Source organism: Wyeomyia smithii, chromosome 2 (assembly GCF_029784165.1).
Source record: "Wyeomyia smithii strain HCP4-BCI-WySm-NY-G18 chromosome 2, ASM2978416v1, whole genome shotgun sequence".
Classification (NCBI taxonomy): Eukaryota; Metazoa; Arthropoda; class Insecta; order Diptera; family Culicidae; genus Wyeomyia; species Wyeomyia smithii.
The window spans coordinates 184,541,052-184,555,315 of record NC_073695.1 but is presented as its reverse complement, the minus strand read 5'-3'; positions in this window follow the sequence as shown (position 1 = coordinate 184,555,315).

The following is a 14,264-nucleotide window of genomic DNA, read 5'->3' as shown; positions in this document are numbered from 1 at the left end:
TTTATGAGTTTCCGCTAGCAATACTAACATTGGACGTGTTGTTTCCACAAGATGCCATAAAGCAACATAATTTGTAGATAAACCAGCAATATTCTGATAAATCATTTCTAATTTCCTTTCACATTGCGTTTTCTTCAGCTGCTATTAACTTAACAACATGTTGCTCTTTCTTTTCTCAAACAGTCTCCGAAATACTGGACACTGTGTACTATATGCTGGATGTTTAGCGTCCAAATTTAAATTGAAGTCTTTATTAGATTTTAAACAATTTACGCAGTTAAAATCAGTTGAAGAGCATTCCGATGTCTTGTGCTGTGCACTACACTTAGAGCATGTTTCGGAATTTACACACTCTGTGCTTGTAGGACCAAATTCTCCACATTTGAAGCAACGTAGAACATTAATGGCCTCTTGAACAGAACACCTATCCACCCAATGCTTACTTTACCAGCAGACATCAGGCGGTTGAATGTGTCCCTATCAACTTCAACAATTGTATTATACTTATTGTATTTGAAGCGTGAATTTTCAAATTGAGCAATAACTTTGACTTCATTGATTCCGATGCCATCATTTTGACTTTTAAATAAGTCAATGAAGACTTCGGGGGAATATTGATCACTCATTCCCACAATTTTCAATTTTTGGTTAGCGTTTGTAGGAATAACAGCATTGTATCTTTCACCTAAATTGCTTTCAATGTTTTTTTTTTCACGTCTTTAATATTATCTTCTATTGCACACTCAGCAATTATCGAGCCAGCTTTTCCGTTCCTAAAGTTCCTAATTTTGTGTACTTTCGGATTCAAATTTGCTTTCAAAAAAATTCTAGTATCTTCACTAGATTGAGAAGACTCGACTGGTTTAATCACAATGACCGGCCGAGTCTTACGGTTTTCAGTGCGCTTTAATTTATTTACCGTATTCCCAATCGATCCCGCTAAAACATAAAATGACCATAAAAAATCGCGTATGTCGAAGAGTTTTGAGAAAAAACCTCGTTATCTTGCATAATCGCGTCTTCAATCGGTTCATCATATTTATTCGAAATAATTTTTTTCTTGTTGGAAATATAGTCCAGTTCAGAGTGAACCGTTCTCTCAGTTCTAGATCTCTTTCTGTTCATTGGCACACTTTTCTCTCGATTATTATTTTCGATTACGTCTATTTTGAAATCTTCCAGCTTTTTGGCAACATTGACTTCAATGCATGCCATGCTCTCACCGCTCTCACGAAGAGAATTGCTGATCGATTTCAAAATAGTATCGATACCGTTAGCAACCGCGATGTTCATCTTAAGCAGGTATTAGACGAAGCAAATATTTGCTGTTTTTCAATACAGATTTTATTTTGTGCAAATAAAAATCGTACCAAAAATAGTAAATATTTGCGTCGTCTAATACCTGCTTTAGTTTCGATTCCGCTTTGAGTATTTGATAGCGACTCAGAGATAGATAACAAAGTACCCATCATCTTTGTCATCTCACCACTCAAAACATCATCTTTTCCGCCATCATCTTGGGCCGATAAACATGCAGCACATTTAAAAACAATATTCTCATTATCGTTAACGACTTTCGCCGCTATTTTAGTGAGCGGTGTGCAAACTAGATGAAATCGAGACTTGCACTTACCCACGCAAACAACGGGATCATCGCTAACACGAACTATATTACCACATTTTGCACAGTCCATATCAAACGCACAAACAACCGCCGGCTGGACTTGTCCAGCAGCAACGGCGAAGGCAAAAGGCAGCGAACAATGGAAAAACATAACAATAAATATTTCACCCAGCAGCCGTAGCGTCTATGTGATATTGACGCGATGGTCGGCGCTGACACAAATTAAATCAATAAAAGAACGAATAAATCGAAAGCATGCAAAGACACTTCTACTTATCCGTTTAGGTATCCAATTTGGCCGTCGGATCACTAGTACTAGATCACCTGAAGCACTTGATTTCACACAAAAAAAAACTTTTTAATTGAGACACTAGCGGTACACATGCTACCATGTTCACCGTACCACCAATGTAGAATGTAGAATAGGTATGTAGAATCGTGTAAAAAAAACTTTACTGTAGTTCAAAACGCGCTTCGGAAGTATGGTGAAGATTGCAGCTTTCAGGACAAGCTGAAATTTGGGCGGAAATCACGTCCAATAGACGGAACTTTGGACCGGAAAGTCTTGCGTGCTTACACCAATAAGAAGAGTGCCTCAGTTTGGAATCAGGCGGAGACATAAATTTTTACTAAAAGTTCGGTAAAAAGGGAATTGTTTGGCAACCCATATGTTGCTGTGGCATGCTTCCCGAGCCATTCGTAACAACAGACATAATGAATACCGCTGTTTACGTCCGAGAGTGTCTCAATCGGCGTCTGCTGCCCATGATCAGTAAATAAAACCACTCAGTACTGTTTTGGACAGATTTGGCATCGGTGCACTACTCACAGGACTCAGTGGCCTGGTATCAATCCAATGAAGTTAATTTCGTGCCGAAGGAGATGAATCCGCCAAATTGTCCCCAGACAAGGCCAATCGAGACTTTTTGATCATATTTGAGATATTCGAGAAAATATGTGAAGCTATCCAAAAATTCGGAAAAGACTGGAAAAAGTGGCCCAAATCATCGTTAATCTTTCAGCGCTGAAGCTGATGAGCAGTCTTCTATCGAAAACTCGATCATTGGCCGGCGATTGACTAGAACCAAATTTTGAATCAGTGCACTGTAATAAAAAACCTTAGAGTAAATAAAAATACTATTTGTGCAAAATATTTGCACACCGATCCAACCAATCCAACGAGTTCCCACAGACAGACAAACAATCGATGCAACCTTCTGTTGTATAGTCTGAAACAGTATATTTTCTCGGCATTTCTTCGCCTGAATAACGTGCTGATACTAAACACCTTATTTCCCGTGAAAGAAACAACAACGGCCGCATAGCAGCGAAAAAAGTAGGCAATGAAACAAGAAAGTAGCGATAAAGTTTCCCCTTGGTTTTTGGCACATTTTGCATGTTGTAGGAAAGGTCAAACGATACACCGTGCCCCAGTGTTAAGTTGAGAAAATTCCCCCTGATCGGGAATTGATCCCGATATTACATCCGTGTGGGAGAACTAGCCGACCGACATCGCTAACCACAGAACCACGGGAACCACTCCCGCTGCTGGTAAAATATGAAATGAAGAATAAATGAACAAATTAATAATAATTCTTCAAATATTTTATTTGGCCTCAAAATGGTTTGTTGTTTAATATGATATCGAATATCCTATCTCCGACAGTGAAATGACAGTGAAAAGCTGTTTTCACACTGACACACTGGCCGTTTAGGCCGACAGATTTTGATTGCCAACACACAACATTTGTGTGTTGTCAAATTACAGCAGAGGTTTTCACTAAAGGAAGTGCTGACCAATGCATCTACCGCTAATGCTGCCGCTACCACACAAAGGCAGCTTTTAACTACATGAAGAAGTAGTGTTACAGGTACGCGCTGCAGGTACTGTTGATGGTATCCGCTGCTATCCTCTGTAGCTCCTGTTGCTTTCTGCTGCCGCTACTGCTGCTACCCGATGTTGCTTAGAAAGGACCGTCCTAATGACCATCCACTAATAAACTGATTGGTTTGAGCCGAAGTAAGCTCTTACATACTTGAAAAAATTCGCCAAATCTCGGCATTATTTGTGCTGAGATTTAGACAGCCGAGTAATCGGCAACTATTTCGGCTGAGTCTATTGAATGTTTACAGAATATTAAACAGTCTCGCGTCCTCCTTTGGCAGTTTCTGTTGAACCGCGTCCATTTTACTTTGAGGTGCTTTTTTCTGCTCAGTGCGTTTTCGCGCCCGTGGAGTTTGGTTCCTGCCATTTTGCATAAAACTGTACTATACTTTTTAAACATCTGCAGTTTGCACAAATTTTAGACAAAACTTTTAACTTTTAACTGCTACAGTAAAGTGCTCGTGCGTAACACATTTGCACAAATTTGCACAAAGAAGCTGCTCCCAAGGGCCGAATGTCGTATACCACTCGACTAAGTTCGACGGGCTGAGCATTTTCTGTATGTATGTATGTATGTGTGTGTATGTGTGTGTGTGTGTGTGTATGTGTGTGTGTGTATGTGCAACTTTTTTTTCTCACTCACTTTTCTCAGAGATGGCTGGACCGATTTCCATGGAATCAATTACAAATGAAAGGTCTAGTGCCCCATAGGTTGCTATTGAATTTCATTGTAATCGGATTTTCAGTTTAGAGGTTATGTATCGAAATGTAAAAATCACGAAACATCAATATCTCTGAAACTACACAACCGATTTTAACAAAACAGATGTCAAATGAACGGGCTATCTCCAGAACCCTTAACTTTCAAATTTCATAATGATTAATCATATGGTTCAAAAGTTATACAAAGAAAAGTTTTCCGGAGGCTGTTTAAACTCACTCATTTTTCTCAGAGATGGCTGGACCGATTTTCACAAAATTAGTCTCGAACGAAGAGCCTAGTTGTCCCATAGGTTGCTATTGAATTTCATTGTAATCGGTCAGTTACTTTGTCCGTTATTTATGAAAATGTAAAATCACGTTATAAAAGCAAAGCTTATATCAAAGTCTGCTTAAACTCACTCACTTTTCTCAGAGATGATAAGACCGATTTACCCGAAATTAGTTGCAAAGTCGCAAATGGCGGTGTAGTGGCCTTATAGCACCCTATTGAATTTAATTGTAATCGGATTTTTAATTTGGGCACCGTGTTTCAAAATGTGAGTATCACGAAACTTCATTATCTTTGAAACTACACAACCCATTTAAACAAAACTGGAGTCAAATGAACGGGCTGTCTTGAAAATCCTCAACAAATGATTAAACATGTGGTTATTTTTTTTTAAAAGAAACGTGTTCCGGAGGCTTTGAAACTCACTCATTTTTCTTAGGTTTAGGTGAATCATTTTTGCCTTTCTCCTATTGCCTTTCTCCTAGAAAAGTATAGCAATCACCGGCAAAACCGAAGATATAAAGTGCTCCAAAGGGCCGAGTGGCATATACCACTCGACTCATTTTGACGAGGTGAGCATTTTCTCTCTCTCTCTCTCTCTCTCTCTCTCTCTCTCTCTGTGTGTTTGTTTTTTTTTTCAAAGGTGGCGGGGAAATCTGCAAACAGACACCTGAGAAGAGAACTCAGGGTGTGGGGATGAGACTAGGGGAGAGATGCTGGGGTAGTTACACTCGCCCAGGCACCTACTGATCCCTGTCCCGACCCACTAAAACCCCTCCAGTCTCCAGCCCTGGTCTTCCCGGAACGACGGTTAAGTATTACGTCGGGGAGTGGCTTTTGTGCGTGATGCACCCTCTTTACTCTTATAACCTCCTAGCTAACTACCTGGAGACTGGTAATTAGCTACCACTGGCGTGTTGGTGGTTGACCCGCCACACACGTTGCAGCTCCAGGACAATCTGAGAGGCGGCCGCACAGACCGCGTTCCAGATGTCCGGGTCGTCGCACATCCTCCGGACTAGATTGTCCGGAGTAGTGCCAGGCCCGCTCACAGCCATCATGTTGCTCCTCGCTCTTACCAAACGGGGGCATACGAAGAAGACATGCTCAGCAGTCTCCTCCTCCTCCACGCACTCGGGACACATGGGGGACACCGCGTGTCCGAACCTGTGCAGATATTGCCTGAAACAACCATGGCCTGACAGGATTTGTGTCAGGTGGAAGTTCACTTCACCATGTCGTCTCCCGACCCAGCCGGATATCCCCGGTATGAGTCGGTGCGTCCATCTGCCTTTTGTGAAGTTGGACCATTCCCGCTGCCAGCGGAGCATCGAGAATGACCTTCTGGTACCTCGTATGCCCCTTGTGTCACGTTGGTCGAAACACTCTCTGTCCTCCTTGATGGCGATGCTGATAGGCATCATGCCGGACAAGACACAGATTGTATCGTATGACACCGTACGATACGCACTCGCAACTCTCAGGCACATAAGCCTGTAGGTACTTTCCAGTTTACCACGGTAACTGTTAGTACCTAGCGCTTTGGACCACACTGGCCCACCATACCTAAGTATGGACGAAACCACGCTGGCAAGAAGTCTTCGCTTGCTGCCATAAACCGCTGAGCTATTGGACATCATACAAGATAGTGCTGCAATAGCCGATGAGGCCCTCTTACAGGCATAGTCGACGTGACTCCCAAACGTGAGCTTGTCGTCCACCATAACCCCCAAGAGCTCCAGGGATCGCTTCGAGGTGATGGTGCAGTCTCCGACTCTGACCACCGCCTGTTGCTCCGATTTACGGTTGTTCACAACCGTGACCTCCGTCTTATGATGCGCGAGCTCCAGTTTCCTGGAGCGCATCCAGTCCTCGACCTTGCGTATACAGTGTGCGGCCGTCAACTCGACCTCCTCGATAGACTCGCCGTACACCTCCAGCGTTATGTCGTCTGCAAAGCCGACGATCACAACCCCTACAGGAAACTTGAGTTTCAACACTCCGTCATACATGACATTCCACAACACCGGGCCCAGGATAGAACCTTGCGGAACTCCTGCGGTAATTGGGACGCACTTCTGACCCTCCTCCGTGTCGTAAACAAGTACTCGATTCTGGAAATAATTTTCCAGGATCTTGTACAGCGACACTGGTACATGGATGCTCCTGAGCGCGAGCGCTATGGAGTCCCAGCTGGCACAATTGAACGCATTCTTCACGTCGAGCGTGACGATTGCGCAGTAGCGTATTCCCCTTCTCTTGCGCTGGATTGCTACCTCCGCCGTCTTGATGACGGAAGAGATTGCGTCCAGCGTGGACCTGCCCTTCCGGAAGCCGAACTGGTAACTTGCCAGACCGTGTACACCCTCCGTGTACCTCACCAGTCTGTTAAGGATGATCCTCTCAAGCACCTTGCCCGCGGTGTCCAGCAGGCAGATAGGCCTATATGCCGATGGGTCCCCTGGCGGTTTCCCAGCCTTCGGCAATTAGACCAGTCTCTCCCGCTTCCACCTGTCCGGAAAGAGACAGTCATCCAGGGACTTGGCTCGTGGCGTGGAAAGAGTCCCTCGATGATACGCTCCAGCATCGCTGGTGATCGCTCTGCAGGCGCCAGCGCGCCTTTAGTCTTGGCCATTACGATCCTGTAGGCGTCACCCCACGGATTTGTATTGGCACTCGTACATAGCCTATCGAAGCAGGCCCTCTTGCTGCCCTTTATCGCACTCTTTAGCATCGATCTTGCCGAACTGAATGCTGCGCGACGCTCTGTCTTCTCTTCTTCGTTTCGCGCACGCTGCATCCTCCGTCTTGCACGGAGGCACGCACTGCGAAGGTCGGCTATCGCGTCCGTCCACCAGTAAACCGGTGACTTTCCATTCCTAGGTTGGCGAGTCCTAGGCATGGTGGCGTCGCACGCCCGCGATAGCATAGCAACTAGTTGGTCAGCAGTCGGGCGGAGCCAACTGCCCCCCTCGCGCTCCCTTCTCATTGCCTCTTCGAATACCTCGGCATCAAAGTGCGATGACTTCCACCCGCGAACGGTCGGAGTCTACGGTTGCTCTACCCTTAGCTTGCCGCCTCTCGTTGTTGTCTACACTATAACAGACCGCCTGGTGGTCGCTATTAGTGAAGCCATCGTCTACCCTCCAGTTCTTGATCAGTCCTGGGCTGGAGAACGTCACGTCGATGATCGACTCCGCGCCATTTCTGCTAAATGTACTTTTGTTCCCAACGTTGGCCAGATCTAGGTTGAGCTTTGCAAAAGCCCCCAACAGGATCTGGCCCCTCTGGTTCGTGAAGCGACTTCCCCACTCAACAGCCCAAGCGTTGAAGTCGCCCGCCTCCACCAACGGCGTTAGGCCCGTTAGCTCCATGGATAGGAGGTCGACAATCTGGGTGAACCTTTCGGTAGACCAACGTGGCGGAGCATAGCAACTGCAGTAGAACACTCCGTTCACTTTAGCAATTACGTATCCTTCTTCTGAGGTTGAGACAACCTCCTGAACCGGGAACTTGCTCGTCGTACATATGGCCGCAAAACTGGACCTATCCGCAACCCAGTTACCGTTTCGTGGAGGGATGCGGTAGGGATCCGATATGACGGCGATGTCCGACAACGACTCAGTGGCTGCTTGGTGTAGCAGCTGCTGAGCCGCGAAGCAATGGTTCAGGTTCAGTTGCGTCACCCTTACGCCCGTGGTTCCGCAGCCGGCTTACCGGCTGGGCACCTGGGGCCTCCCATAAAGTGTTTGGCGTCCCGTTTCACGGAACATACCATGCACTTGGGAGACTCCCCACAGTCCTTTGCTTTATGGCCTGCATCTCCACATCGCCTGCACAGCTGGCTCCTATCGGGCCCCTTGCAGGTCCAGGACTTATGTCCGCCCTCGAAGCACCGGAAGCAAATGTCTGGTTGCTGTAGTATGCCCAGAGGACATACAGACCAGCCGACCTTCAACTTGCCCTCTTTCAGGGCCAGGTTAGCGTCCGCCGACGGTAGTCGGAAGGTAGCTATCTGGGTCCCCGCCGGACCTTTGCGGAGGCGGATTGACTCCTTAGCCACCTCACCCCGCACTTCGCTTTTAGGGCTTGTGCAATGTCGCACCCCTCAGTGATTTCGTCCAGGTTTTTAAGCTGGAGAGTCACTTCTGAGGTGAGTGCCCGCACTTGCACCTCCTTCCCTAGGACCTTTTCAGCTACCGTTTTGTAGGTAGCCCCCTTGTTCTTGGCGTCCTTCCGGAGCTCAAGTATCATCTCGCCAGTGCGAGATCGGCGGATACTCCGCACATCCACCCCCAGATCGATGAGATGGGTTTCCCCCCTCATCTTCTTCAAGACTTCTGAGTATTTCGACCCATCCGTCTTGAGTATGAGGGCATCACCCCTACTCCGCGCCTTTTTGACCTTTTTTGGTCCTCTGGCCGCTCCGCCATCATGTCGCGTCGCACCTTTCCGACGCTTCCTACCCTCTACGGTAGTCCAAGGGTTGCCCGTAGCCTCCACCTGTGCCTTTTCCGCGGTGGACCTTGAGCCGGTTGGCGTGTGTTCCCGTGGGAGTAGCACGACCAATCGTTTCTTGGTGTTCCCGGGGGCCGTTTCCCCCGGGGACTGCCTCTTTCGCTTAGCGACCTGCCCCGTGGAGCAGACCGACGCGAACGAGGGGGCGTCTGTCTACACCTCTTTAGATGCAGTCGCCCTCCCGGTCCTGGCCGCTTTCTCGGCCGCCTTCACCCGAGCTACGAGTTCTTCGTGCTCCTTTCTGGCTTCATCAATGGTGCTCCGAAGCAGGAGGAGGCTCTGCTTCAGGTCGCCAGCGATGTTTCGCCTGTTCGCCAAGAACTCGATTATGGCATCGAGTTGTTCAGGCAGCGCCGCCACTCTTGGCCGCGTGTCCATACACCTTCCGACGGCCTTGACTAGCAAGGAACCGTCTACCGAGATGTCTTGTGAGGACACCGACGGATTCGCCGTTTTTCCACCTCCAGACTTCGCCGCATCCGTCTCCGCCTTCTTCTGCGGAGACCGCTGGATGCCACCTCTTGCGAAGGGATTTTGTAATCCCTCCGCACTCGTCTCTTTCGTTTTGAATGTGTTCATCTTGATGTTAAATGGGTCCCCTTCCAGCCGCTATCCTTGTCCATGGTGGAGTAGTCGCCTATGTGGTCACATGGTGGTCTATGCCGAAGCAGTGAGGTCATGGCTAGGGTAAGCAGTCCTAGCGCCTTATGGGCAACTATGACTCCACCGACCGGCGCAAGTCAGGAACAACCATCTGATCCTACTCCTGCCTGATTCCCACCAGGCAATAGACTCGGAACGTACTGGAAGGCCTGCCAGGTTTTATGGGACGGAGACCCCTGCACCGGGTACCACCTCGCCATTTCAAGCCGTTGTCACACGACTTTACTAAGGGAGCTCGATGCAGGTGCCAGCCCGAGGATGCGGTACCATTCCGAAATCCAGCTCATATCCGTTCACTACGCTGCCAGTTGCCATAATCGGGACCTTACTGGCATCAGTCCCGATGGGCGGGTAAGTGCTTTTGGGTGTTGGGAGCGGCTCTATTCGCTCCGTCAGAGGTGCTTCCGGGTGATTGTGGCTTTTGCGAGGAGTCGACTGTCCCTGGTCCGACGCTCACCACCCCTAGGCGACCTCCCGCTGCTGGTCCGGGACTGTTCGGTACTGTCAGTGGTCACACCTGTATTGTGCGCCCTCGACGATCGCCACACGTCGACCCGTGGTGGCATGCAGCTCTGCCAAGTGTGTGTGTGTGTGTGTGTGTGTGTGTGTGTGTGTGTGTGTGTGTAAAACTACACAAGCGATTTGAACAAAATTGATTTCAAATGAACGGGCCACCTGAAATACCTTCAGCTTTTGAATTTTATATAGATTGAACTTGTGATTCAAAAGTTATGAAAAGAAACGTGTTCTGGAGACTGTTTAATCTCACTCATGTTTCTCAGAGATGGCTGAACCGATTTTCATAAAATCAGTGACAAATGTAAGGTCTAGTTGCCCCATAAGACCCTATTGGTTAGTTTTGCAATCGGACTATTACTATGCCTGCTATGTTTAAAAATGTGAAATCCAGCTATGAAAAGGAATATATTCCGAAGACTACCTGCACTCACTTTTCTCAGAGAGGGCTGAACCGATTTCCACAAAATTAGAGTCGAATGAAAAGTCTAGAAAAAAAATTAGGTTTGAATGAGAAAGGCTGGGTCTCACCGCTAGGTGGATTGATTTGGGCTTTTGCTGGAATATCGGTTGAACCCCAAGTTGCCGAGGGAACACAGATTTTTTTCTGCCGAGCTCGAGATCCTGTTTTAAGTGTGTATATTATCGCCCAAAGAGCGCATTCCTGGTTTACCAGGTATATAATTCTGTCGACCATGTGAGGGAAAGCGAGCATTAAAAGACCAATCAGATCAATCGTAATCTGTGTTTTCAACAAGGCTTGACCATTTTCAATAGTACAGTGTTCGCATAGTTAAGGATTGACAATATTCAAGGCTTGATGTGCTGGTCAATGCACCTAACGCTACAGCACAAGGGCAGCTTTTTATTGAAGGAAGAAGTAGTGTCGCTGCACCTATTGCTCACGCTGCTACCACTACTGCTGCTGTTACCCGGTGCAGCCACGGCTACTGGTACTCGCTGCTGCTCAGTTAGGACCGTACTAGTGGCCATCCACTAGTAAACTGATTGGTTTGAGCAGAAGCAGACATTTAGATAGTCCAGAGCACACATCTCCGGTTCTGTCGACAGTGCTAGGAAAAACAAGCATTGAGTGACCAACCAGGGCTCGACAATTTTCATTAGTTAAACAGCTCGAATTAACAAATTACAATTCTCTGCGTTAGGGCGAATGCATAGAGGATTTTCCAAACGTTTGCTGCATGAACAAAAACTAACGGACTTATTAGCATTCTAAATTGGACATATTTTTCCCTTTGTCGTTTCTAGATTTCCACTTTACACCCCTATGTAGCCGAGGTTACTAAAATAGTCGTAGTTCTACGTCAAAAATTAGATTCTTGAAAAATTAGTTTTTAAAAATATTTGGTTTATAACTATCGTGTTCCAAAAAATTAAATCCGGGTTTTTGTGGAATTACTCTATTTTGAAAACCGAATGAAATGAAAAGCTTCGTTTGAAATTATCTACAGTAGTGGGCATATTATTTTATATGGAATGTTTCATTGCTCACTAACAGCAGTATCGCTTTAGGAGAGGCGTTTGAGTTTTGGCTTTCTGTTAGATTGATGAAAACGCTAAATAAATGATTAAACTTTTTCTGCTGAATTATTTGCTGACATGTACCTGTTGATTTGTTATTTTTGCTCAAACGTGTCACGTGTCTTAAAAATAGTCACTATTTTTATTGTGCGGGAAGTGTGACAAAATGTACAATTTAGGTTTTCAACAGCAATTAGAGCAATTTTCAAAACAATCGCCAAAGCATTACCGATACAGCAGAACATAGTCGTTAATTCGATTTCAAACGCAATAACTGGATAACCCTATGGAGTAAGGATAGTAGATGGAAATTTTGTGGCAGTGGGTTTAAAATTGATAAGGACCGATTACAAACTCGATATCAAATAGTTCAATTTTAGAGAATCAATAATGTTGTTTAAAACATCTCTATAGATACTTCATACAAATTCCGAAAACCACAAATCATCCAAATGTTCATCCCATCAACGAACATTGAACCTGATTTTAATGTATGTGTATTCAAATAACCGAGCGCTCTCTTTGTGCTAACAGTTGTTCTACGAGACTGATACAATATGCAATGCTCTCATCATGTGCATGACATCGCATAATGCCAAAACAGATGGTAATTGAAACTAGTTGTCGTGCATCAGCAAATACCTATACGAGGAACATTGTTGAACGAAACATCACTCCAGTGTGTACTAGAACTGGATTCAGTTGATTCGTGGGCGTCGTTCACTCGCGATGATCTAGAAAACGATGCTCCACTAAATGCTAGTTATACAGCAGCTCCGGGACGAATGATATTAGCAGCTATTGCAGCGACGTCACGTCGCTATCGAGCCGTAAATTCTCATAAACCTTGGGAAAACAATTTCAAAAATAACTTTAATCAATTTCGATTATATCGCTTGCTGTAAGGCATACTACCATATCGATAGTATAGTGCTCATAAAAGAAGAACAAAATTTTACAATGTTGAGTTTGGTGTGCAACAGCCTCGTAAACTTCCGGAGCATATGTTTGCCTTCACGATGCGATAACCAGCTAAATTAAGTTACCTTGCAATCTATTCTCTGCTTGTTTAGGCACTATTTCAAATTTAAAATTCGTTTACCATACACTGAAAATTATCTTGGAAAATATAAATCTTGAAGCTTGGTTTATAGAACAGCTTTTTTATTCAATGGTGAATATAACCTGTAATTGTAGCAATGTTACAATGGTTTTAAAGAAAAATCTGTTGTAGCGGTAATTAAACCTGGGAATACACTCACGCTTATCTCGTAGCTGGTACATAACTTTGATTGATCAAACTCATTCGTCTCGATACCTTGAGAATTTATACATAAGAATTGCATATTGATACAAGGTTACAAAATTTCGCAACTCGGATATTGGAAGGTTACACATATTTCGAAAAAAAGGAGCGATATATTTTCATAACTGTTTTTCCGCTGGTTATGAAATCCACTGCAATGCAGAGAAAAGGTGTCTCGGAGGACAAAATGTTTCTCGCATATTTTTTTATCTTAACGGAGCAAACGCTGTGTCAAGATACCTTTTTCGATACAATCTTTTTCCAATTAGTTTCAAATCAATAATTAATTTTCAGCCCAGTGCTTCGCTTCCGCCGTTCCAGACTGCAGCACGTTCTGCTACTGATACTTACCGATGCTTTTTAATGATGTTTAAATGAGAGTCACCGTACATCTTCAGATTGTCATTCGAATCTTCCGTCGCGACGTTATGTTCGGCTCTTGCTGGGGGGCAAACTGTGTGGAACGTTTCTCAGACATTGTCTGTCATCTTACAGACTGTCGTGTCGACAGTAGGAGCAAATATCTGGAAGATTTATATCGGAACTATTTCTCTGGTTCTTGCTTTTCAATCATACCCATGGGGGAGATTTTGCAGAAAAAGGAAAAAAAAAAAACAGCAAACAAAAAAGCACTACCGGTATGAGCAGACGTCTTCCAGAGCCCCCCGAAAAGATTTGTCAACACTTTCAGAAGAAAAGGCAACAAGTTGATTTTTTGTCGATGAAATGTTGAAAGAGAGAGTAGCGTTCGTTGGGACTACGATGATTGTAACACGATGAGGGTAGTTTGGTGTTAAACGTGATAGTTTGGTAAAAATTGCTTTCGTTGTAAAAAGTTAAACTAATAGTTTTGCTGTAAAAAGTTTACTGAATAGTGTGATATCGGAGCGAAGCTACCTGCATTCTCATTGCATTATAAAACCACTGTATAGTACTGAACGTTCTGTACCGAAGATAGTTTAAAGAAGTGAAAAATAACATGGATTTCACAGGGGATTCGCACCGAGGAGAAGTAGCTTTCTGTCTCCGAACGCACGCTATCCTGTACCTACAACAGTACAACATGGTAGGTATCAGTTCGATATTTGTACTAAACCTATTGCATCTTCTCGTTAACAGGGAGAAAAACATGAAACGAAGACCTTGTCAACATATTTATCGGAGATTGCAATCTTCGAACCTCGGACGTATCGTGTCTGCCTTTCGCGAATGTCGAGTG